Genomic DNA, 22264 nt, shown 5'->3' with positions numbered 1-22264 from the left:
TTATAGAGGGAGACCCCAGTGCCCAATATTATCCCTGAATCCTGCCTTATTGAAAGAAAAGAAGAGCTTGTGCAAGGATTGTTGAAGGCCACCTAAGTGCAGTTTTTAAAATATAAAATGGAAGAGTTAAGCACATAGATTTGGAATATTTGCCTCAGGTATAAACTATTGACCAATACTGTTCTAGAATCACACCATACACATACATTTTGAAAGGATCATAGCTCTTTTGTTTTTCTTCCTTGGTGTTGTTAACCACGAATAGAAACAGGTGTAGCATAGTTTGAAGTGAAACATGCCTTTAAATGCATCTTGTTGAGTAAGAGAATTGGAGAAAAAGAATTGGGCTGCCTGAAGTTTTGATCAGCGCTTCAGGTTCTCTGTGCAACCCTGGAACCTCAAGATTGTTAACGTAGTTCAACAATCAACAGGGACTGCATAGGCAGTTTGCTTCTCCATATGAATTGACTTGGCTGGATTGGAACAATTGTATGCCTGAAGTGATAATTGAAGGCTAGAAACTGGCTGGTTTTTTTAAAAAAAATCAGACTTCTGATAAAGCTGACTTCTCTGCTGAATATTTATGGTAATGGGTTTTTATAAGAGTGCTTCAGGAGAAAGGTGCCTTTGAGTTTTTATATTTGAATGGAAGATATAATTTGAGATCAAGAAATGTTATATGCACAAGTGCAGCTTTTGCCTTCTTGCTTATGTGCATTTCCTCAATTTGTTCCAGTACCTGATTCTGAATAATTGGTAAAGTTTGGGCCTAGGTGATGGAACACATTTTCCATTACTGGTGCTCATATGAGCATTACTTTTTCTTTTGTCTGATTTGCTTGTGTAGGAAGCAAAGTCCTAATTGTTGGTGCATTTCGTTTGCCATGAAAGAAAAAAATTAAATAAGATTTTGCTGTACAGAAAGCTATGGCCTAAAATTCTGTTAACATCAGCAAAAGCAGATATGTGCTGATTTTTTTTACCATCTTGTGCCATCTCAATAAATAACATATATAGTTAGAATCAAAGGGCATGGAAATTCCCTGGAAGTTGGCTTGACCCTTCATGGTGATGGATGGGAAAGGAGTTCTACATAGGTAATATCAAAAATCTGTTTCCATAGTGAAATGGTTTTTAAGTTCTCTCCTTGGACATTTTTTTTGCTTTATTTGCCTACTGGGAAGTCTTTGTGTCATATGCCCTTTTGTATGAGCCCTGCATATTCCAGGAGGTGTACTTCGGTTACACAAGGTATTGGATGTTCCAACAGTGAATCCATGCGAATTAAACAGTAATATTTCCCCCTTCTTATGTGGCAGGGTTGAATTTGATGATTTGTTGTGGCAGATGACCTGCCTTTGTTGGAAACTTGGCTGAACTTCTAAAAAAAACCCTCTGAAATCATGGTTTGAAAAACCTGCTTTAGACTAAAAGTCTGTACCTTAGGCACGTTGAGGTTCTATTGTATATACCCTTATGAGCAGATCAAACTGCTTACACAATCACCATAAATGTACAGTACAGCCTGGTTATCATGGTCTGTTTACCAACAGTAACACCAAAAGTCTAAGTTTCTCATCTCAGAGTTATAAATGTATCCTGATTCTGAAAGTACAGTGGTACCTTGGTTCTCAACTGCTTCAAAATTCAACGAATTTGGTATTTGATGCATTTTGATGTGAAAATGTTGTCCCAGTACTCGGTCTTCATTTAGTACTTGACACACTGCTATAGGAAGATGCGGATAGCTGTGGGAAATGGACAGGAAATCATCCATGGTGGGAAGGTTGCTGCAAAAGGAGGGGGACAACCACAGAGGGCAGACAGGAAGTTGGCCATGCTGGGAAGGTCACTGACATAGGAAAAGGGACAGACAGATCTGCCTAGCCAAAACAAGGGTTACATGGTAAGTCACGTGGTTTGATTGGGACTCATCTTTTTTAGTACCTGTTTCACCTCCCAGAATCAATCAACACCCAGTACTGTAATATTGGTGAATTATTTGGCCTTCGTTTGATATCAGTGCTAGCAGACATGAAAAACATGAGCATCTCATGTTTACGTTTACTCTTCGGTTGTGTGGCTTACTAAGCTGAGGGAAATCTTCTATGAGATACCAAAACTATCTTCACCATATAAGCCTTTTAATTCTGAAGACCTCTATCAATGTTTTAACTCCCTTGAGACTTTTGCCCCTGAATTCTACCACGTGACTGATTTTGAGATACTTACTCTTATTTTGGAGAGGACTTTTTCCTAAAGCCTTGGAAATAACATAAGATGTTATGTTAATAATTTAACTGCCCTGACATGGTTTTTTTTCCTTGTAAGTGCTTGCAGCTGCACCAAGAATAGATGGGATGCACATATGGTCTTGTTTAAGGTTTTATTTTTTAAAATTTCTTCATCCATCCAATGTTAAATTATCACTTGTATGAACAATCTGCCATTAGCTCACAGCCAACCCCAAATCATTTGAGATAGATTTGGGCACCGAAGGCTCAGCTTTAAATTCAGTTTATTGGCTTGGTCTCCTATTTCCCTCCCTGGATTCTTATTATTTTGTTTGACATTTGGCCTATTCTAGTAATATGGGAATTCTTGAAGAGTGTTGACGATATTGGCTATGGTTGGTCTGTGACCAAACTAACTTACTGTGACCAAACTAGCTTACCAATGAGAAATCAGATAATTTATAGCAGTATCTCAGATAGGTGCAGTGGAATGGCCTCAGAATTGCTAATTCCTGGCTTGCACTGACTGAATCAATCTCTAGCTGTAAATAGCTATGCCAGTAATGTGATAAAGGGAGGAAGTTTCCTCTTCATTCTTGTCTTCCCAATGAATATTTTTCTGTTAGCAGATTGATCTTTGCAATGACTGAATCCAAAATATGTCACTATCTTCCTTCCTGTTTTAAATGAATTGACCAGTATTTCCTAGTTCCTGTCTCTGCAATAAATATGATATGCTCTGTATGTATGCTGTGAGGTAAAGAAATAATGTTCGGTCAGAGTGCTGGTACTAGAAAAAATTTATTCCTTTTGCATGTTCTCTGAGTCTCTTCTGAAAGGAAATGAGAAGGATCTACACCCGTGACATTGTAAAGCTTATTTTCTCTGCCGAGTCTCTCGCTGTTTCTGCCCTTATGTTAATTTGGGTAAACTGGAAGCTTCTTTGGATGAGGAAATTTACTGTGTTATCTAAACCTGAGGAAGAAACACAGTTTTGTTTTCATGTGAATTTTATGGCTTGACAGTAATGGGGAAGATTTTATTCGATTGCTTCCCGAGCTGGTTTCATAGGCCTAAGACACTGTGGCATTGATGGTATAGTCCAGGGGTAGGCAACCTCAGCTCTTTTATGACTCATGGACTTCAACTCCCAGAATTCCTGAGTCAGCTATGCTGACTCAGGAATTCTGGGAGTTGAAGTCCATGTGTCATAAAAGAGCCGAGGTTGCCTACCCCTGGTATAGTCTAAAGACAGTGATGCACATTATTGGAATGTGAGTTTTTCATACACGGCCTGAGGTTTCTCACATTACAGTTGTTGCAAAATAAATAAATAAATAAATAAATACCCATAATCCAAATTTTCTTTATTCCTACCTCTTTTAGCTCAAACTGCAGCTTTCCGGAATGGGCCACAGTAGAAGGTTGATGTGCAGAATCAGATAAACAAAGATTCAGGGATAGAGATTGCATAGTGATCATACAGAGAATCGCTAATCTCTAGAATTCATTGTTACAGGACTTGGTCATGGATATAAATTTTGACAGCTTGAAAAGGGAATTAGATTTCATTGAAGTGAAGACTTTCTGCTAATTATGAAAGCTTTCTGCTCCCTCTAGAATATGTGGTCTAAGCAGCTGGAAGACAAGGGTGGGAAAGGACTGTTGCCCTCATAACTTGCTTGTAGACTCCCATGGAGTTGGCCAAGTAGAAAACAGAATGTGGGTCTGATACATTTGAGGTATACAAGGATCCAGCTGCAATGCTTTCAAATTCTCCTGAGGTATGTGTGCAAATGGTTTGTGAACAGATGTGTATTACCTCGTCTAAGAGGCATTTTTCACAATGCTTAATAAAAGCAAGTGCATTAATCATGATTTCCTAAAAAAGGTGGGAAAGGGGCTCCAAAATTTTATGCTGGCCTTTCTTTTTCCGGCTTTTTCCGTTTGATGCAGTGGTGCATATTGGCTTCACTTTACAATTGGACCACCAGATGGCATTGCTGCTGCGATAATTGCAGACCTTTCACTTGAACTGTGTTCATTCCTCTGGGACCCAGAGAAGCTTCTGAATCGCAGCTTATTCTTTCTTTCTCTTTGGGATTTTTTCACCTAGCTAGGTTATATCGAAATGAAAGCATCACCTCCTGTTCCTCCCCAGATGAATAACACAAGGTTGTCCTAATCATATTGAGAAGCTACCAACATCATAGTCACTGAGAGTAAAATGGAGTAGCCTCTTCTAAAGTTAATTAGGGATAATAACATTTAATATATCAAAGCAGCTTAATAGGTTATAATGAAAGAAACACCAAACCCATATAGCTCAGCACTTTTAATCCCCTCTCACCCCCCCCCCCCACCGCAGTATAATAAAGGGAAGTAAAGTTGTTGCAACTGTTTATTTTCTACTTGGTTTGATTTTTCCCCCCTCACTTTGATCCCCCCCCAATAGCAGATGTGTATATGTGTTTGTGTGTTTCTCAATAGATTTTGGTCATCTACCAGATGGATGGGATCCTTCTGCTTTTGGACCCAACCTAAGGCACTACTAAAATTAGTAGGCTCTACTGGTTCTGTAGTTGGGAGGGAGAGTGTCTGGAAGTTGCGCATGTGCTACTTGGGAGAGAAAACCAGGCAGTCCTTTACAACAGCTCATAACATCCAGACGATTAACTTAAGATATATAGTGTGTGGTAGTTGAATAACAGTGTTCTCTTTTACTTGGGGGAAATCCTATCTGCCAATAAAAACTTTCCCTATTATTATATATTTTTCTTTATGGAAGCATTCCTTTGTTGTAGCTCTTGATCTGGAACTTGATCTGGATAGCACTTAGATGGGTCATCACCATGAACATCCAGGGTAAAGAAGTTAATGGCAAACATCTACTATATTGTCGCTAAAAAAAGTATGTAGATATCTCCATGTATCACATGGAATGGATTTGCAGGAGTCTTTACCTGAATGAGGGGGGGGCGCTATTGTTCAGTGTTTGAGCTTGTCAACTGGAAAGCTGACAGCTTGGGTTTGAGACTCAAGCATCACCCAAAGGGGTGAGCTCCCGTTCCTTGCTCCATCTCCTGCCCACCTAGCAGTTTGAATTGCAAGTAGATTGATAGGTACAACTTCAGTGGGAAGGTAATAGCATTCCATGCATCTTTGACATATGGCCATGTTGGCCACATAACATGGAAAACGTCTTCAGATAATGCTGGCTTCCTCGATCAAGAAATGGAGATGAGCACTATGCCCTAGAGGAGTGATGGCAAACCTTTTAGAGACCGGGTGCCCAAGCTGCAACCCCAAACCCACTTATGTATCGTCTGGTGCCGGGCGGGCGTTGCCCATTGGGTGGGCGTGGCCCATTGGGTGAGTGTGGCTGTGGTGGTAACGGCAGACTGGATGGGACTAAAAAGTTCAATCAATTCCAAAGATCTTTTTTTTCCCCCACGAGAAGTTGAAATTGATTGATCGATTGAACTTTTTTTTTTTTTTTGCACACGGCAACGGAGGCCTAAAATGAAAAGGTTTTATAAAACCCAGCTGAAGACCTAGGATTGGGGCGACGGTGCATGTGCCCACAGAGAGGGCTCTGCGTGCCACCTGTGGCATGCGTGCCATAGGTTCGCCACCACGGCTCTAGAGTTAGATATGACTGGACAGGGAAACCTTTACCTTTACTTGAATGATCCTTTTTAACTTTTTTATACATGTTAGTATTAGAGCCAGTTTGGTGTAGCAGTTAAGTCCCCCAGCTAAAAACTAAGGGATTGTGATTCCAGTCCCACTTAGTCATAAAGTCAGTTAGGTGACCTTGGGCCTGTCTTTATCTCTATCAGACCTAGAGGAATGACAAACAACTTCCAATATTGTTACTGAGGACACTTCATGGACCTGTCCGGGTAGTCATCAGAAGTAAATTTGACTTGAACACAAACACACACAAAATTCTTAAATTACTTGTAGCTTTTCCCTCTGTCCCATGGACTGGATAGTGCTGTAAGATAAAGGCTTGTAATTGATGAAAGTGTGAAGCAAAAAACCAGGAGGAGCAGAAGAGACGATGTAATGGTTCAAAAAAAAAATCCAGTGCAATTCTAATCGTCTGAACAATTATCTTTCTAAAACCAGAGAGAAGCATTTTGCAACTACAATAACGAGAGGAAGATATGTGCCAGCTGTATGTGTCTGAGAGCTTTGTTAAACTTTGGAAGTTTATAATGGCTGATAAAGGTCTCTGTCAGTCAGAATGAATTCTTGGTCTTTTCAGACTTAGGCAGAAATGAAAGAGGAATGATGTTGTATGCTCAGTGATCCATGAAGTGAATATTTTGAAGTTTTGTGTGTGTATATGTGTGTGGGGCTTTCCCCATGCTGTAGGCTTGGCAAAAAATATTGTTTTATTACTATTATTTGGAAAGGAAGTTTTTTTGGGAACCGGGAGAGATTTTTTCCAACTAGAAACTGGGCCAATGGGAAGGACTGATGGTGACAACATGTGCATATGTCTTTTTTGAAAATGTTTCGTGAATGGGGAGAGAAGGGTTTAGTCAGTCTTGACATCACTATGAATATGATGAGATACAAATGAGGTTTTCTATAACAAATGCACTCCTCTTTCCCTTCTCTTCTGTTTACAGTATTCTTCTGTAATATTTGTACATGTTTTTGGTGGGCTTACTTATTGCAGGTTTGAATAACGTGTTTTGAATCATGATTTGATACCTTGCCAGCTATGTTTGTTTCTTTTCTGTATATAATGAAAGAGCATCTCTCTCTCTTTCCTCCTTCCCTCCCTCTCTCTCTTTCTCTCTCTCTCTCTCTCTCTCTCTCTCTCTCTCTCTCTCTCTCTCTCTCACACACAAAGTATTTCTTTGCTGTCTTCAGGGTAGCAGGCATATGAGAGGCAATTTGGTGCAGTGCAGTGGTTAAAGGCACCAAGCTAGAAACCAGGAGACTGAGTTCTAGTTTTCCCTTAGGCACAGAACCAGCCGGGTGACTCAACCCTAAGAAGAAGGCAATGGCAAGGCACTTCTGAAAATGCTGCCAAGAAAATTTCATGGACATAACTGTGTAGTCCCCAAGACTGACTTGGGGAAACTCCACATACACACAGGCACGCGCATGCACACAGACCCTCACACACACACACACACACACACACATTCTCGAAAGTGCCCCACACTATCTCATTTCCAAAATCTGAAATAATCTCCTTTTTGTACTTTTGCATTCAGCCTCTCTGTTTTATTTCTGTGCTTTTAAAATTAGCTCTCATTAGAACAGTAGAATTTTCAGTGGATTCAGGATGAGTACATCTAGTACTTCAGGAAGTTATCTCAAACCATATGCTACAAGTGGCATATGCCTAGCAAGCAAGTGTAAAGCACATACGCTTGTGACAAGACTACACGGCATATAATATGTGTAGGTAGCTCCGAATACTCTACTGTACACTCATATGACATTTTTATTTTCAGAAAAATAAAATCTTAAGAGGCCTAAAATCTTAAGAGACAGGCAAATATTGCCTTTTATTAAGCAATAAAATAGAATTTTCTTTAATATACCCAAAAATTTCCAAAAAAGTAAGTTGTTTTAATATTTGTATTCTTGAAAAAAACTCAATAGGACTTTTAACCATCTGTTTATGTGGATTTTTCTCTGAGATAAAAACGTTGATGGACTTACATCCAGAAATAAAAATGTTTCCTTGGAATAACTGTATTTTAAATATGCAATATTCTCTCTGTGTGTCTCTCTCCCTTGCTCCCTCTCCTCCTCCTCCTCCTCCTCCTTCTATTTCTCTTTCTTTCTCTCCCTCACTCCCTCTCCTCCTCCTCCTCCTCATCTTTTTTTTTCTTTTCTCTCCCTCCCCCCCCCCCATATAGTTATGTGAATGTTAGCCGTACCATGAGCAATAGCATATTTGTGTCCTTCCTAAGGCTAGATTTCACATTCTTGCTTGTGGAGTATGCAAACCACATGCTTCAAGGTCTGTGTACATTTTATAGACCTGCACAGCAAACAATTTTTTTTTCAAAGAGCAGGAATCCATTGCACCAGTGGGGGTGAAGAGTTTAGTTTATATTAAGGCACAAGCTAAGAGGAAAGGAACATCCTATGTCTAAATGGAAGGCATACGATGGGAGTCTTGTGAGGGAAATGAATATGTTTATACCTCGACTCTAAGCTAGATGTCTGCTTGTGAGAGACAGAGCAACTGTGAAACTAATTATGTGTAATTTAAATGCATATGTATGAACTGGTGCAGATCCAAAATCCGAATTATTTTCAACAATTTCTTAAAAGCTACCTCATCATTTTTCTTAGTTAAAGAATATGAACGTAAGGAAATCATGCTTGCGCTTGCCTTTATTCATGGTATAAACCCCTTTCTTTTAGTTATAGTCGAAAATAGACATTAGTAGTAATATAAACTCTGGTTAAAGGCAGGATTCTTGACTGAGATTCCTTGTTGGGTTGCAGACCTTGTTCATGTGAAGAAACCTCAGCTACGGTCATGTTTATTGTTGTCGTTAATTAGCCTTAGGACATCAGATTTGACTTAAAAAGTGTTTGCTTTAGGATTACCAAAAGCATAATTTGACCATCTACACTTAAGTGCCTCCTTGGAAGCAAGGGCCAGAACGATAACATACCACAGCATGTGCTTCTTTCTGCGTTTGGATGCCTTGGTGCTGTTTGTACCCAGACATATCTAGGCAGAAATTGTTGTTTATTATTGAAACAGTGACCTCACTGCTCATGCCATTTTGCCAAGTTTTGTAAGCAAACAAGCCAAGATAGCGCTATGCTCCAATAGGGAGGAATGCAGCTTCACAATAAGGGATGCTGGGGGGAGGGGGGGAGCGGGGTGCTGAAGAGCATTTGGGAAAAGGAGGCTAATGTGGGATAAAGACTTCACGAAAAATGTGAATAGAGGAGATCTCTAATTCAGCATAGCTGATCTGCAGGGGAATTTCCGATAGCTGGTAGCAACAGAGACTATTATATGGAGCAAGAACAATTTAGGGTGTTGGAATGACTATAATACCCTATTTTAGGGGTAGGCAACCTCGGCTGTTTTATGACTCATGGACTTCAACTCCCAGAATTCCTGAGCCAGCACCTCGGCTGTTTTATGACTCATGGACTTCAACTCCCAGAATTCCTGAGCCAGCATAGCTGGCTCAGGAATTCTGGGAGTTGAAGTCCATGAGTCATAAAACAGCCGAGGTTGCCTACCCCTGCCCTATTTAGATGAATCTCCCTTCAGTGCCTGCGTTGGGGCCGAGATGAGCTGTTCTTCACAACTTTTAGCCTTGACTTTGGAGGGCTATGGTTTTTTTCGGTATTGAGAGATGGTTTAATAGGTTTGGCAGTTGCGGAAGGCAACTGCTTTTCAGAGACAGCGTTGGCTGAAGCAGCACAGCTTGCAAGAACAGAAATAAAAAGCAGCTAGCTAGGATGTGCTATAGCAGCCGGCTCCTCTCTCGATCTTAAAACTAATTAACCCTTCGCTGCTCCGGAGCAAGAAGGAGCAATGGCAAAATGTGGCAAAATGTCCGTTAGATACACTCAGCTGTAAATTCCAGATTTGATAAATAAGTGTTCCAGTGATTGATTTTCTGCAATAGATGATAATGTGCACAGCCTTGATTCCTTACCGATGATTGCTTCCAATATTTACTCTCGAGGAGGGATCAACTTTGTTGTCTGCCACCTTATGCCACTGGTTTAAAACTTCATTATTCATTAGGGTTATTTTTTTTTACTATTTATAGTTATCTGTTGCCATAACACTGCTCGGTATTTATTCCAATTATTCTCTATTAATTATTTTATTGTGCTTGTCATATTGTAATTGGATTATTTTTATCCCATTTGTTATCTGGTTTGCTTGAGTTTGCTGACTTAGGGAAACCTAAGTAAGTAAATATTCTAAATAAATAAATAATAAATAAATGCCTCCTTAAGTAACACCAGCTGCCTGCAATTAGTGCAGGTTCGCATCCCACCAGGCTCAAGGTTGACTCAGCCTTCCATCCTTCCGAGGTAGGTAAAATGAGGACCCAGATTGTTGGGGGCAATTAAGCTGACTTTGTAATAATGCCGCTTGGGGTGTGTGTGAAAGCCCTAATAAGCAGGCATATACATAGAATGAAGGCTACTGCTAAGCTTGTAAGCCGCCCTGAGTCTTCGGAGAAGGGCGGGATATAAATGGAATTTAAAAAAAAAATAGTTCTACACTATTGACACATACACATACCCATTTTAAATTCATAGTACTGTATACCTCTTTTTCCATTTAAAATATGGATTTATTTTTGGGGGTTTGTTTGGTACCAAAGTACACCGATAGAGATCTGCCTTGCCTCCAAAGCTGTAACTACACTGGAGCAAATTCGGGCAAATACATCCATTCAATGTTTTTGTTTCACCCCATCTTATAAATAAATGTGGGCTTAATCTTCAACTCAGTTTGTACTCCACTAACAATATTGATCCTTGGGTTGGACTTTGTAGCGATGATATAGGCTTCAGCCATGGTTAGCATTGTGTTCCTGCACAGTTCTCTTGGAAACTACCAAGCTCCTCGTGACCTGATTTTTAATATGCTTTTTTTATTAAATAAAAAAAAAAAATGAAATTCTAGCATGCTCCAAAGAATTAGGCTTTAGCATAATTTTTATTTATGAAAAGGCCCTTTGTCTCCAATCAGGCCTTGTAACCTCTTTAAAAATCACATTTTCTTTGAGTAGCTTCCTTGCAAACAGGATAGATGAATTTCAAGAAGCAAACAGATGAACTGAAGTGGAGGAGAAAATGCACTTAAAATAATCAAAGCAGGAGCTTCCTTCAATAATTTAGATATTACTTCTTTTTGTATAGCATAATGCTTGAAAAGGCATTGAACAGGAAGGTATTGGTAGGCATCGCTATGTTTTTTTTTTAAAAAAGTTTTTATTTTTTCATACAAATCAATAGTAAATTAATAATAATAATAATAATAATAATAATAATAATAATAATAATAATAATAATAAGTTGGAAGAGACCTTGGAGGTCATCTAGTCCAACCCCCTGCTAAGGCAGGAAACCCTATACCATTTCAGACAAATGGCTGTCCAGTCTCTTCAACAAACTTGTTCAATAAACGTGTTATCTGACTTTATCAATCACTAAAAAAGATTTAATTCCTAATCCCATATTTTTTTTCTCCAGCCACTGATAAAGTAAGTCCCAAGTTTGATAGTATTCATAGGCATCGCTGTGTTTTTGTAGGAAGCAACAAAGGACTAAAAATTTAGACTATGCTGCCTCTGTTTTTATCTAAAACAAGATTTTGAATATTTTCTCCCCAAATTAGCATTTAGATCCCTGTTTCCCTACTTCTACTTCAGTTAAGTCAAATACTTTTAGTCTGTTAACACACGTGCTCAGTTAAAAAAGAAAACTTAAAGTTTCCATTTGCTTATGCTATGTTAACATGAGGATTTTGTACATTTCTAGTTTGAAGACTTTTTTTTAAAAAAAAGATCTTGCTTTTAGTTTTGTAATATGTGTGTGTGTGTGTGTGTGTGTATGTATGTGTGTATGTGCTTTTTTTCTTGTTTTCTTTTGTTTTTTTAAAGTTCTAGTTTCCTTACAGCTTTTGAAAAATTCTAAAAGTTCTAGATATTCATCCAGCATTAGCTTCACACATGGGTCATCATAGCAGAGGAAGGTATTTTAAAATTTCCCATCTGAAATGGATTTTAATCATTTCAGATGTTCAAAACATTTACAAAACTTTTACTCACCTGAGCATGAATCATACTGGAAAGCAAGCAGCTGAACATGAAATAGAAACAGCTTTGAAAATTCATACATTTTTCAAGCCCCTGAGCTCACAGACTGCCAACATTACATCTGACTGAAATTATGAGCTTCAAACAGATGAAAAATACAACACAAAGCATTGGGATCACAGATTCACTCTTAACTCTTTTTATATTTTTATATTTTTTCTTTTTTTTATTGAAAAGTTTTAAGATACAACTCTTAACTCTTTAATGTTATTTTAATGGCTTAGATAAAAAGTTTGCTCAGTTTGTTGCTAAATTTTGGGGAAACACTGAGAAATGTTTCCACAAACCCACATGGACATCCATTGAAGATGTCATGACACACAGTTGTGTGATTTTATATACTTGGGACACAAGTACAAACCCCTGGGATTTGGTTTGTGACATTTCAGTACATACTTTGATACTATTATTATGTTGGTCATTGTGATTTGTAGCAAATGCGCGTGAATTTTTCAGTGATTCCAAATTCAAATGTCCTTAAGGGGAGACATATGTCCTCTTCACTGTTAACACCTATTAATTGCTAGCAGAATAACTGGGATTGCCACCAATTATTAGAATATGCTATGTCATCGGGACACACATTCTCTCCACTGCCCAGTCTAAATTTTCAAGACCAGCAGTTGCAACAAATTTAAAGCAATTTTTTTTAAAAAAACAACCTTAAAGGGTTTCCGTTGTTTGTTTTGCTTCTCAAAATATAACTGGCAAAGAAAGAACCTCAGAGATGCTAAAATATATAGAGATAAAAGATTTAATGCAAAGACTGGTGATGGATTTCAACATGCTATGAGCTGGTACCAGCACTGAGTCATACTATCCAAACTTTTAAAACTTGGTTTCCAGTGGAATGCAGATCCTGTTTGGAAACAAATTTTTGTTAGCCAATTCTTCATTTTCTTAACTGATCTGAGAGCTTGCTCTTACTGTTTTTCTTCACCAGCAATTTCCTTTGGATACTACAGACAGGCATTTATCTCATTTTGCTGTCATTCCCGAGCATTTTAATTAAAGATTTCTTGGGCTCCTCATTTCGTACCTGTCATGGTCCTCCCCCTCCCCCAGACGTTGAAAAACAAACCATTGATTAAAGTGATATTAGTAACAGCGTGTTTAATACGGTCCACTTATTTCAGATGCCTAATGGAAGAAGTAAGCAAGATGTAGTCATAGACTTGTTATATTGCAGCCCTCAGTGAGAAGGTTGCTGTGCAAACACCTGTTTTAGAAAGCAGTATTTTCAATGGAGTGTACATAGTCCTATGTGGGCCAGAAGATCCTTGGCAAATCTAGTCATGTATCTACAAGTGTCCAAATCCAAAAGTGGGAGTTTACTGGATTTTAGGCCATGGAGCCGTGGAGATAACCACCTATCTCTTGTAATCTCTGGATCAGCTGGCTAATAGGAAACACAAAGCTGTGTTACTAACAGTAGTAGGAATCGGGCTTGGGAGGGAAGAAGAGCATTTCAACATCTTAACTACACTGCTCAAAAAACTACAGTTTCACACAGTGGAAAACAAAGCTCTGCAAGCAGGTTTTGTTGAAGTAGGGAATGACAAACATGTATTGCTGTATCCTTCCACTGTAACACTGTACTTATTCAGGTTTGTCTAGATCAGGCGTGTCAAACTCAATTTCATTGAGGGCCGCATCAGCATTGCGGTTGCCCTCCAGGGGCCGGGTTGGTATAGCCAGGGTGGGCGTGGCCTACTGGGTGGGCGTGGCTAGAGTGCATATGGCCTACTGGGTGGGCGTGGCCAGCTCTACATCAAGGGTGCCTATGGGTGTCTGGGCAGGAGTGGGACAGATCTGAGGGTCTCTGGCAGAAGGAGGGTCTCTGGGCCAGGGCCAAGGCAGTGGGGGCCGTTCCCTCACTGTTTCCAGGATGGCTTCGCGGGCCACATGAAAACACTTCACGGGCCGCATCCGGCCCCCAGGCCTTGTATTTGACATGTCTGGTCTAGATGGAGAAAGATGTGGGTGTGAGAATCCCCAAGTGCCCACACATGAGCAACCAGAGCAATTTATACAGGTCTCTGCTAAAAATGTCCCTTATGCCTGCATGAAGAATATGAAGAATAGCAGAGGGCCTTAAAGAGTTTCTGATCTAGAAAAAAACATTAATTAGAAAGGTCTTTGATGTATCAAATTAATTTCTGGAGCAAGTTATTAATTGTTACATTGCGGTATTAAGTATAATTCTGGATACAGAGCTTGGCTTTTCCACGTCATTGTGACTAATTTTTTTTTAAAAAAGATGTTCATTTCCCCTTTTCTGATTCTTCGCGTTATGGTTTTACTCTTTATTTTTAAGGAATTGGACAGGCATACTCTGTTTTACTGTTCCTTATGGTGGATGTTTTCATTACGATCCGTCACGGGTTAGTTTGCCGAAATTGGTGGTACATAAGTTAAATACATAATACTTTAATGAAGCTCAAGTAATTTAAAAATAAATAAATACATTTATTTTCCATAAATAAAAGTCAGGTTAAACATTAGTGGACATCCAGATACTTTTTGGGACTTGCATAAGAAATGGACATGAACTCAATACTATGCTTCCATTCGAATTCTAGCCAATGCTATTCTGGATATGTGATATATTTTGTAAACTGTCTCTGGAAGGCAGTGTAGTCATGGCTAGTTTTAGCTACAAATGCTTGCTGAGTTTTGCAGAAAGCTTTTTTTTATTATTTTTTTTACTAAACAGCATTTACAGTCTAGTTCCAAATCAACTCAGAGTTGTAGCACAAATGACTCAGACCCAAATTCTTATACTTGTACACATTATGTGAAGACCTGTATCTCTGGAGAACTCTGTTGTGACAGGCAAGGTGGAAGGCAAGAGGAAACAAAAGGACAGCCAGCTGCAAGGTAGATGTGGACAGTTAAAGCAGTGATGGATGAACTGTTGGAAGACATGAGGAATCAATTTGTGGATATTAACCACAACCGTTAGAACACCATCACCACTGAAAAACATCATCACCAATCGATTGCAAGAAGCAACTTTACTTGAAACAGTTAACATTCTGTGACAGTACCTTACAAACAATATCTGCCTGTCCCAGGTCCTTCGGAAGAATTCAATAGGTGAACAAAAATGCCAAATCCAGTCTAAACATCTGGCTGTTGTTCTGTGACCCATCGTAACAGTCCATTAAATTTGTATGCCACTCACCTCTCAACAACTCTGGGTATTTCACAATCAAATGAAGAAATCATAATAACCTTAGTAAAAGATAAAAGAGGGCAAGCACAATGAAGCAAGAGGTCTCATTCTCCCTTACTGAATCCTGGCTGAAGCAGTTTTCACTGCTCTTCTAAACAACAACAAAATGGGTGGGTGGGTGGGTGTGTCATCTAAATCTTGGGGGGCGGGAATCTCATTTCATCAAATGCTGCTACAAATCAGTATGCAGATGTTGTGGGAGAGAGGCCCCCTCTCAAGTAAGCAGGCCCTCTGCCATTCTAGGACTTTATAGAAAGCAACCGGCAACCAATATAACAAATCTGTCTTTATAGAAAGATAACAATCACACTTGGAAGCAAACTGGCAATTGGTGCAGCTTGCAAAACAGAGGTGTTACACGGGCATAGTTGCATCACTGCATTTTGAACTGGTTGAAGCTTCTGAGTAGTTGTCAAGTTGTCATGTAGCATATATTGCAGTAACCAAACTGTGACGTGATTAGGCCATGAGTGACTATCTGAAGCCTCCCCCCACTAGATCTATGAAAATGCATACCAGACTGAATTGGATAAAGATGATACCAACCCTAAACCAGAAGATGCCCTCACCTAGCAATTTCAGTACAACTATCTCAGTACTGTATTAAATGCCAGCCTGAAACCAGACTGAAAATCTAATCTAGATTTGTCTAGTTTCTCCTACGGTTCTCATCAGTTGCAGACTGACGGTCTTCTCAACAACTTTCCCCCCAAAGGGAAGCTTGGTCTCATGGGCTCTGAGAATAACCTTGAGAGACAGGAGGAAACGGGGCAAACTAGACAAGGGTCTGATAAGACAAATCTGAGTCGAAAGGAGATATGGGGTGGAGAGAGCATCTCCTCTCTGAATCTTTGGAACGTAAAGCCAGCAGTTTCTGACATAGGAAAAGCATTCATTAGAAAGGTCTTTAATGTACCAAATTAATTTCTGAAGCAAGTCAAGAGTTACAAGAGTCAGGGCTGCAAGATTCTGTTGTTGTTACTTTACAATAAAGGTAGCATTAGTATTTTTGGTTTTGGTTTCCTGATCTGAACTACTTTGAACATCTGACAATTGGAGACTGGTTGATAATTATCAAAACCCTATTGGGCTCAAGGAGGACCTCTTTACAAGGGGTTGGAACACTGTCATAATAAATCATCTTGGAGAATATCTGTGTAGTTCCCAACAGTCAACATTTTGCTGGATTAACAGATCCAAGCGTTGTAACCCAACATTTGGATTCTTTTAGAAAGGTACATTTGCAAAAGTTAAGTGGAATCTTGTCAAAAAGAGCTTTAATTGAGGAAAAGTCCAATTTGGTTAATTAGTCCAAAGGTTTAATCATTGTATTGAAGAAGCCACTATAGAACAGTAATTTAACTATTTAGGAATACTGTTTAATGGGATATTATCTTGGAGAGCTCACACAAAGTACGGTATATTAAAATAACAGCAATTAAGGTAATTGGGGCAGTCACGAAATACTTAGCATATGGAAAGTGTCAGTTTAATATTCATTAAAATGTTCTATGGGAAAATCATCCCACAAATGCTGTTTGGAGAAGAAATTATGTAACATATCTAGAAATCAGTTCTGATCAGTATCAGCTATACCAAATTCACATTTTTGGAAAATGGAACTTTCACAGTTCCTTCTGAGTGAGATCGACGGTGTGTAAATGCAATAAATAAATAAATAAAAATAAAAATGTTCCATTCCTCCTCTGAGCCTTGCTGAGCCTCCTCCCAGACTATGGAATGCTTTGGTGGTTTCTGGAATCCAAAGTGAAACTACGCTGCTCTTCTTGAATGGAATGAAGTACTAATACCACTTTACAATGCTTTGGTAAGGCCACACCTGGAATACTGCATCCAGTTTTGGTCACCACGATGTAAAAAAGATGTCGAGACTCTAGAAAGGGTACAGAGAAGAGCAACCAAGATGATTAGGGGGCTGGAGGCTAAAACATATAGGGAACGGTTGCTGGAATTGGGTATGTCTAGTTTAATGAAGAGAAGGGTGAGGGGTGACATGATAGCAGTGTTCCAATATCTCAGGGGCTGCCACAAAGAAGAGGCAGTCAAGCTATTCTCCAAAGCACCTGAAAGCAGGACAAGAAGCAACGGATGGAAACTAGTCAAGGAGAGAAGCAACCTAGAACTAAGGAGAAACTTCCTGACAGTTAGAACAATTAACCAGTGGAACAACCTGCCTCCAGAGGTGGTGAATGCTCCAACACTGGAGGTTTTTAAGAAGAGACTGGACAGCCATTTGCCTGAAATGGTATAGGGTTTCCTGCCTGAGCAGGGGGTTGGACTAGATGACCTCCAAGGTCCCTTCCAACTTTATATTATTATTATTATTATTAATGGTCATTAGGAGGTTTGACTCTGGGGGGTGGGGCACAGAATATCCTGGGATCAGTGAGTGTTTCACTTCCCTAGCTAGTGCTCCTTTTAAATCTGTCTACGTTGGTGATCATGATGACGTCGATCGGAATAGAGCTGGAAGGGACTTCAGAGGTCTTTTAGTCCAACTGCCTCCTCAAGCAGGGGATCCTATACCATTTCAGACGACTGACTGTCCACTTTCTTCTTAAAAACCTCCAGTGATGAAGCACCCACAACTTCTGAAGGCAAGCTGTTCCAATGGTTAATTGTTCTCACTGTTGTGAATTTTCTCCTTAATTCCAGGTTGCTTCTCTCCTTGATTAATTCCCACCCATTGTTTCTTGTCCTGCTTTCTGGTGCTTTGGAAAATAAGTCGACCCCCTCCTCTTTGTGGCAGCCCCTCAAATACTGGAATACTGCTATCGGATCGTCCCACTCCTCCTTTTCTCTAGACTATCCAAACACAAATCGTACAACCGTTCTTCATATGTTTAAGTCTCCAGGTTTCGTAGTATGAAGTATTCCACAGCCGTAAGAATTGCCGATTCCTATCATCGTAACTATGTCAAATGCCGTTAGAGCTACATTGAAGTCCATTCTGTGATGGTCCTGAAGTGTTTTCCTGTCATACTTTTCCCGTGACAGCCACTACTGCGGTATATGTGGAAAGCAGATTTGCTGACATTTTTCACATAAACAGAAAACCTGGGAGGAATAGACATTTGCTCTTCTTTAAAACTTTTTATTTCCTGAAAGGAAAAAGCTGGAGCTGCCCTAAACTTAGCTGATTTTTCAATTGCTCATGGGTGTTTCAGCTAGTGGCGAAGCTTGCAAAGCCATTATTTTCTGTTTCCTGTTGCTCAGACAATAAATAAAACCCGCGTAGTAGAATCCACTTAAAATTTGTAAGAGATGGTAATTGCCAAATTATAAAGTAGGAAAGTGCATAATAGGAACCACAAAACCTGCATGCCTTACTTAGTCTTCTCTCCGAGCTTCTGATTTAAGTATATCAGCCTTACTCAAGCACAGCATGAAGTAAAATACTGCCCAAATCTGGTTCTTACATAACATAGAATAAGATGGCTACCTCAGATGGGTGAGTCTGGGTGGATAAGTTAGATAGCCCTTAATTCATGAAATTGCAATTCCTAGGTGAAAGCACGTGTGATTTTTTTTTTGTTTTGTTTCCCTTTTCCCTCCAGTACTCAAATGACTTGACAAAACCATTATCTTCCAAATCTGCAGCCCAGAAGAGCTGGCAGCGAACCGTGGGTCTCTGTGGTGACTCTTTCTGACAGCTCTCTGAGATGTCACAGCATGAAGTCCTTGATGCTCTCTGAGCTTGGTTGTTTTTCTGCAGATGATTCATTTCCCAATCAGATCTAGGGAGTCTGGGCTTTGCTCTCTGTTTATATACAGTGCCAGTGTTGGTGGGACTGTGGGTTTTGTGCTTGGTACTTCTTTGATTAGGTTATTGTTTTCTCCTCATACTGTGAATGGAGGCCTTTAGTTTGACATGTACGTACACAAGCACACTGACCCGAGGTGGATCTCTGGAAAGCACAACCAGCCCCAAATAAGTTTTAAATAAATATATTTTTAAATAACATTTTGAGCAATTAGAATTTTGATCCTTTCCCTTTAAAAATATGTGCTCTTTTTTAGTTTAACTTTGTGTGTGTGTGTGTGTGTGTGTGTGTGTGTGTGTGTGTTTTAAAGGACATATTAGGATAAATTTTGCATTCCTGAAGATTGCAAATCTTTTTTTGGAACTGGGAATTATTTAATATAATGTCTCAAACATTCTACTCCTTGTGTGATACAGCATTCCCACTTCTATCTGGGAAGAAAACACATTTCCAAAATATATTCTTTGATGATCCATCCAATGATTTTTAAAAAAAATATGTTATTGATTTTTTACAATTACAATCTTTAGTGCTTAGTAAGCAATGTGTTGTCTGGGTTCGCATATTTAACATTAATAGTAATACAGTTTTTATTGCTACTCTTTACTGCGTTTTTCTAACCATTTGTAAAAATTATCCCGTGTTTGAAAATATTCTGTATCTTATTTCCTTTTCATTTTCAGTGTAAGCCTATCCATTTCCACACAATCCAAAATTTTCTTAATTATGTCTTCTTTGCTGGAGTTTCTTCATTTTTCCAGGACTGAGCAAATGCAATTCTCACTGCTGTTAGTACATGTAGTATTAAATATACACATGCTTTATCATACTTTTCTGAGATTATATCTAAAAGAAATAGTTGCAGTTTGTAGTCTACATGTTTTCCTAACATTCGATCTAACCACATATGTATTTTTGACCAGAATTTTTTTGCTTTAGGGCATGTCTACCAAAGGTGATAATTTGTCCCTGGCTTTTGTCTCCATCCATTGATTTTTCCTAGATCCTTGAATCCTCTTTTCCCCTGTCCCACTCACATTTCTTTAGGAAACGAAAACCAAAAACAACTGATATAATTGGTTGGTATTTGGATGTTACTTTTTGTTGACTAGTGTAATTGTTACCCAAGAGGTATCTATCATAGCACAGTTAACCCCACCCTGATACAATCAATGCAATCATTAACTCAGAAAGAACAGAGCAAAGTTTTAGTGGTAACATGATTAGGTTTATTGTCTCTTGATTCAGGAATTGTTTCTTCTCTGTGGTAGGTCTGCAGGATAGAAATACCTTTTCCCTTGTGCAGTGCAATATGTTTATTTTATGACTTGTAGTAATAGTTAAGCTGTTTAGCTTTTGATTTTACTGCAGGTGAAATAAAAGTAATGCAGTCTTTTCCAGTCTGGTGTCCTTCATCTGCACTGCGATTGTAATTCCCTGAATCCCTCACCAATAGGAGGGCTGAGATTTGCAATTCCAATGTACCAAAATAATAATAATAAACCTTTATTGTCAAAGTACAACAACAAGCATGTCAGATTGAAAAATAACAGAGTTGGAAGGGACCCTGGAGGTTTTCTAGTCCAACCCTCTGCTCAAGCAGGAAACCCTATACCGTTCCAGACAAGTGGTTGTCCAATCTCTTCTTAAAAACCTCCAGCATTGGAACACCGAAAAATTCTGGAGATGCAAATCATTCCACTGATTAATTGTTCTGACTGTCAGGAAATTTCTCCTTAGTTCTAGGTTGCTTCTCTCCTTGATTCGTGTCCATCCGTTGCTTCTTGTCCTGCCTTCGGGCGCTTTGGAAAATAGCTTGACTCTCCTCTTTGGGGCAGCCCCCGAGATGTTGGAACACTGCTAACCCCCTAGTCCTTCTTTTCATTAAAGTAGACATAATTTAATTCCAACTCCTGCAACTGTTCTTCATATATTTTATCCTGATTCTTCATAAGAAGACTGCTATGAAGTTATCTGTATTGCAGAAACTCTGTAGAAACTAAAAGAGCCTTGGTGGAGCAGTGGGCTAATGCCTCCTTAAGTAACACCAGCTGCCTGCAATTAGTGCAGGTTCGCATCCCACCAGGCTCAAGGTTGACTCAGCTTTCCATCCTTCCGAGGTAGGTAAAATGAGGACCCAGATTGTTTGGGGCAATTAAGCTGACTTTGTAATAATGCCGCTTGGGGTGTGTGTGAAAGCCCTAATAAGCAGGCATATACATAGAATGAAGGCTACTGCTAAGCTTGTAAGCCGCCCTGAGTCTTTGGAGAAGGGCGGGATATAAATGGAATTAAAATAAAAATAAATAAATAAATAAAATAAAAGTGCCTTGAAGCTGGGGGTTGCTAGAAAGCCAGTTTTATCCGTTCACTTCTCTGAACTGAATATAACCAATCTACAAACACATGCAATCCCCCCCTTTTTTTTTCTTTCTTTTTTTTACTGCGCTTCCCTTTTCCTTAAATTTGTTTCCTTTTGCTCCCTTTAGTAGAAAGGTATTTGGAGTTGCCAGTAGTGTAGGTGAAGTCTGATTTGGAAGCATCACTGCTTCAGACAGGAAGGCGGTGCAGAGAGTGGTGAGGATGGCCGAAAAGATCATTGGCAGTTCCCTCCCTCCCATCCAGGACATAGCACAGAAGCGTTGCTTGAGCAGGGTCCGTAAGACTGTCTGGGACGCTACACATCCTCTTCACAACCTGTTTTTCTTGTTACCTTCTGGGAGTAGGCTCCCTGGTATCCGAAGCAGAACATCCAGATTCAGCCACAGTTTCATTCCATATGGTATAAACCTTGTGAACTCTTAAGCTTCCTCCTTCCGTTATATATTCAAGATGGGCAGTATTTAATATTCATATGTTATGTATATGTAGGGCTGTAGGTCTATAATTATGTTGTATATAGTATGTATATGTTGTATATAGTATGATTAGGTGTGTGTCATGTATGTGTCACTTTGAGAGCGGGGCAACTAAATTTCATTTTTGATGTGTGTCGTGCCCACAGTAAAAAATGACAGTAAAAATTTACTCAAAGTGTAGATGAGAATCTGTAAAAGAATGCCTTCTTTCATCGTGTCCACAACTATGTGGGTGGAAGTGACCTTGTTGGTATTCTAAACTTGGACTTTCAAAATACTTTTTAACAAAATT

The 22264-nt window shown here is 39.3% G+C and overlaps 1 protein-coding gene across 2 annotated transcripts in view; it reads left to right on the top strand.

The window, feature by feature from the left end:
- PSD3 (pleckstrin and Sec7 domain containing 3) overlaps positions 1-22264 on the top strand; it is a 157377-nt gene that overhangs the window by 57644 nt on the left and 77469 nt on the right. The window lies entirely within an intron of this gene.

This window comes from Vipera ursinii (assembly GCF_947247035.1).
Source record: "Vipera ursinii genome assembly, chromosome: 2".
In the NCBI taxonomy this organism is placed as follows: Eukaryota; Metazoa; Chordata; class Lepidosauria; order Squamata; family Viperidae; genus Vipera; species Vipera ursinii.
Note: the sequence above shows the minus strand (reverse complement) of the source record. Positions and strands in the feature narration are given on the sequence as shown.